General features: G+C 43.9%; 1 pseudogene; it reads left to right on the top strand.

Moving 5' to 3' along the window:
- LOC102481680 (ADP-ribosylation factor-like protein 1 pseudogene) overlaps positions 1–2843 on the top strand; it is a 3550-nt pseudogene extending 707 nt beyond the window's left edge.
- Positions 2844–4699: the final 1856 nt, after the last annotated feature.

Here is a 4699-nt window from a genome sequence, read left to right as displayed (position 1 = left end):
GAGAGAGAGAGAGAGCGAGGGAGAGAGAGAACATCCCCAATGGGGCATGGCTATGCCGCAATCCCCTTCCCTCCCATCAGGATTTGGGGCTGCACGCAGTGTTGGGGTGTTCTTCAGGCCACCAGGGTTGAGATGCAGACTACAGCTGGACATGGACTGCATTTAACTGCTGCACTAGAAGGCCGGCCCAGGAAATAAATTTGAAAATAAATGATAAAAGTCCTTCTGGTGGAAGACTAGAAAGGGATTTTTCAAGGGGCCAAGTAGTGGCACAGTTGGGCCCAAGTGGGAAAAGTGCCTGGTTCATGTCCTGGGGCCTCCCTGAGCTCACCAGGCACCTGTGTGTGTGCCTCTGATATGGGCTGGATTATCACACGAGGTCTCTGTTGGGGGACTGTCTCTCTGTCTCTGTCTCTCTCTCTGAAGGAAGAAAGAAAGAATTTTAGAAAAGGAAAGAAAAGAAACTCTTTCTGTTTGTTCTCTTCTAAGAAAATCGTTTTTCCAGAATCCTCTAAAAATATTAAATAAAAATAATACGAGATCGGCTTTTCATTCCTGGAGATCCATTTTTTCACAAATCGATGTCTGCTGTTGGTAAGTTACTCATTCAGTGGTGTTTTGTAGCAGTGTGAGGCTCAGTTACGTTGGTAACCTAGGTATGCTTTTCCAAGATCATGCCCAAGACAGAGAAGTCCACCCGTGCTGTTGCTCAGTGCTGTTCTCTACCTGGCTGAACGGGGCACCTCTTACACCCGCCTTTTATTTTCTTAGCCTGCCCTTTCACTCTAGAGAGGTTCCAACGGAAAAGTTATAACTAATTTACGTAACAGGAGCTTCTACCTTTGATGATGTGCTTTTCTGTCTGACTTGGGAACAATTTTGGAAACTAATACTTAAGTTTACCAACATGTCTATTCAGACTGCTATAACAAAATACCACAGACTAGGTGGCTTAAAACCAGCAGAAGCCGGGACCAGCAGTTGGCGTAATGGCTACATCGCTGGACTCCTGTGTAGTTGACTGCGGTTGTTGTCCTGGACCTGGTGGCTTAGACTCACGCTGGGCATGTGTGCGTGCCCAAGATCCCAAGAGGATGGCATGGCCATTCCCCCAGAAGATAACTTCTCGCTTTCTGTCTTTTTGGCGAGCACATGCGCCCTATAGCAAAAACCTAACAACAACAACAACAACAACAACAACAAAACAGCACGAGTTTATTTTTCACAGTAATCGTGATCGACTGTGCCCTCTATTTTGACGTCCTGGCCTCCAGCCACAACTGCTTCCAGCTCCTCGTTCTCGCTTTCTACTCTGGGGCTCCTCTACCACCACTACGTAAACTGCGTGGGAAAATTCATTTTGCCATCCTGACCCTTGTGGAAACGTGGCCTGGAATCCATGGGATACCCTCTCATAGCTCTTTAGGGATCTCCTTGTGGCATCAAGCTCATGTCTCACTAGCCTGGTCAGCTCAGAAATTCATTCTTGGATTTGCTTTTCTTTTTCTTGTTTTACTCTTCCCAGCCTCTCGCTCTTGTTTCTGGAAATCACTTTCCAAAATAAAGCATCAGCTTATGTTAGGCTTGGCTTATTGTGGGAATCCAGGCTAAGACAGCATTCATTACAATTAACGTGAAGTTCTGGAGTTCTTGTATACCTGTGGATAGAGATCCAGCTTTATTGAGAGAGATAAGACAATTGTCCCTGGAGAGCTTTTCTCTCTCTTAGTCTGCCTAAGATGTCATCTCTCCCCTGTAGGTCTTTACACCTGTCTTTCCCCCTCTCTGTTAATGTGAGAATGGCATTCTTCTGTGGTCTGACTGTTTGTGTCTCCCCCTACTCCAAAACCATACGTTGAAACATAATCTCTCCGAGGTGATGGTATTAGAAGTTGGGGTCTTGGAGAAGTGGTCAAGTCACGAGGGTTGAACCTGCATGAATATAAACACTGCCTTGTGAAGGAGGCCCAGAGGGCTGCCTTGTCTCCTCCACCATGTGAGGGCCCAGCTAGAAGGCGTTATCTATGAATCAGACAGTGGGCTCTCACCAGACGTTCAGTCAGCCAGTGCCTTGGTCATGGATTTCCCACCTTCCAGGACTGTAAGAAATAAATTTCTGTTGCTTTTAAGTCACTCATTCAGTGGTATTTTGTTATAGCCGATAGATTAAGATACATTGGGCAGCCGGAGCCAAGGGGAGCGGAGGTGGCAGTGCCCAGGCTCGAACAGGAGACTCTACTGAGGCCGGGGCCTGTCTCTCAGGATCGGCGAGGGCAGACCGGTGGTTCATCATGGGTGGCTTTTTCTAGTCTGTTTGGAACGTGGGAAATGAGGATTTTAATTTTGGGATTAGATGGAGCAGGAAACACTACAATTTTGGACAGATTACAGGTCGGAGAAGTCGCTACTACTATTCCTACTATTGGATTCAATGTAGAGACGGTGACATATAAAAACCTTAAATTCCAAGTCTGGGATTTAGGAGGACAGACAAGTATCGGGCCACACTGGAGATGTTATTATTCAAGCAGAGAGGCAGTCATTTATGTAGCTGTGACCGAGATGGAATTGACATTCCCAAATCAGAGTTAGTTGCCACGTTGGAGGAAGAAGAGCTGAGAAAAGCCATTTTAGTGGTGTTTGCAAATAAGCAGGCCATGGGACAGGCCATGACTCCCTCGGAGATGGCAAATTCATTTGGATTACCTGCCTTGAAAGACCGAAAATGGCAAATGTTCAAAACGTCAGCAACCAAAGGCACTGGCCTCGATGAGGCCATGGAATGGTTCATTGAAACGTTGAAAGCAGACAGTAATTCAGTCCATGCAGCTCGTCTGGAATGAAGGCTGCACTACATACCCCTTTGGAAACAGTCCCGTGTGCTTCATACTTCCAAATGTTAAAGCTGTCTCATGTATACGAACTGACTGCAGAGTTCGTAATAAATACAACCAATAAGTATTTGGTTGGAGGGGTAACTCAGTTGAATCATCTGAATGTTCTATGTAAATGAATAAAATTCCTTCCTCACCTGTGTTAAGGTATATCTTCTATTGTATGGAATTCTTATTCAAATATAATCCTATTAAAGAATGCACTCTCGTTGCAGCAGAAAACCCTATTTTTGAATTAGTGGTTGCAGCTTGTTTGTATAAACTCTAACGGATACCTTAACTCACATTTTTCTTTTTCTCTTAAGATAAATTAAGTCTTTCCAAAGATTAGACTCAGTAGAGTAGGCTGGGAACATAGCGTGTGTAATGTAGTCTTCATTTGCTTAACTGACCACTTTATAATAAGCTGCTTTGTTTAAAACCTTTGAGTTATAGGCATGAATATTATTGTGGTGGTTAACTTCACTAACTAATCTGTAATCGTCATTCTATGGTACCTTATATCTGTCAAAAAATATTAATGTGTATTGACCTTGCCAATCTGTGCAGGAACCCTGTGAGGTAGGTAGGATGGGTTATTATTATTATTTTTTTGAGAGGTTTTTGCTATAGGGCGCGTGCGCTTGCCAAATAGACAGACAGAGAGACAGAAAGCGAGAAATCACCCCCCAGGGGGAATGGCCACGTTGCAATCCCTTCTCTTCCATTCTTCTCCTTGGGATCTTGGGCACGCACGCACACGTGCCCGGCGTGAGTTTTAAGCCACCGGGTCCAGGACTCGAACCATGGTTGACTATATGGGAGTCCAGCGACATAACCATTATGCTAACTGCTGGTCCTGGTAGGACGGGTTATGATGTCTTCTCTTTATGGACGTGGACACAAGGTTCTGATTGTTTGACTTGCTCAAGGTTGCCTACTAATGAGAGAAGAAGAGGGATAAAAGTGAGGCTTTTGGAGACAGCTGGTGGTTTGTTAGTTAAGGCTGCTAGATCCCACATGGCCAGTTACACGGTTCAAGTCCTGGATCTGGCAGTTCGAGAATGGAGAAAGGACTTGAGGTGTGGCCATCCCCTCTAGGGAATGCTGTCTAGGTGTGGGCATCCCCTCTAGGGAATGCTGTCTCATTTTCCCCTTTTCTCTCTCTGTCTCTGGTAAGTGCATGTACCCTATAGCAAATTAAAAAAGAAAAAAAAAAAGACTTCTGGGTAAGAAGTTCTTCGCATAAACTATGCTGTATGTTCCTAAAAATGCCAATATTCACAACAGTTGAACTTAAATGAAATTGTGCTAATTAGTCACAGTACATTCAAAATAATGCCTGTATACTTACTTGTTTATATTAGTAGGAATGATCAGTGACATAGTAAAAACAATTCTCAATGGTTATATTTGATGGAATTCATAACATTAAAGAAAATATTCACATTAAACAAAAAGGTTCTATTTTAAGAAGCATTAAAAAAAAAAAGATACGTTGATAAACCTAGGTATTCTTTTCCAAGACCTTTCCCAGGTCTGACAGAGAAGCACATTACAGATTGTCTAGGTAGAAGAACCTGTCCTATCAATGAACTATAACCTTCATGTGTGGATCATTTGACATCTGCTTGAGATTACAAAACTCGGATTTAATGATTGAAGAAAGAAGAGAACTTCTGAGTCTAACACATCTGACTCCTGACTCCCTGTAAGGTAGACAGCACACAGTTGCTCATTGGAGACCAAGGGTCCATGAACAGAAGGCCACAGTACCGACCTGCAGCAAGCCAGAGTTGCCCCAGAGGGCTGCCAATGCCATTTAA

Source organism: Tupaia chinensis, unplaced genomic scaffold, assembly GCF_000334495.1.
Source record: "Tupaia chinensis unplaced genomic scaffold, TupChi_1.0 Scaffold000327_1, whole genome shotgun sequence".
Classification (NCBI taxonomy): domain Eukaryota; kingdom Metazoa; phylum Chordata; class Mammalia; order Scandentia; family Tupaiidae; genus Tupaia; species Tupaia belangeri.
This window is presented reverse-complemented; position numbering and strand designations above follow the sequence as displayed.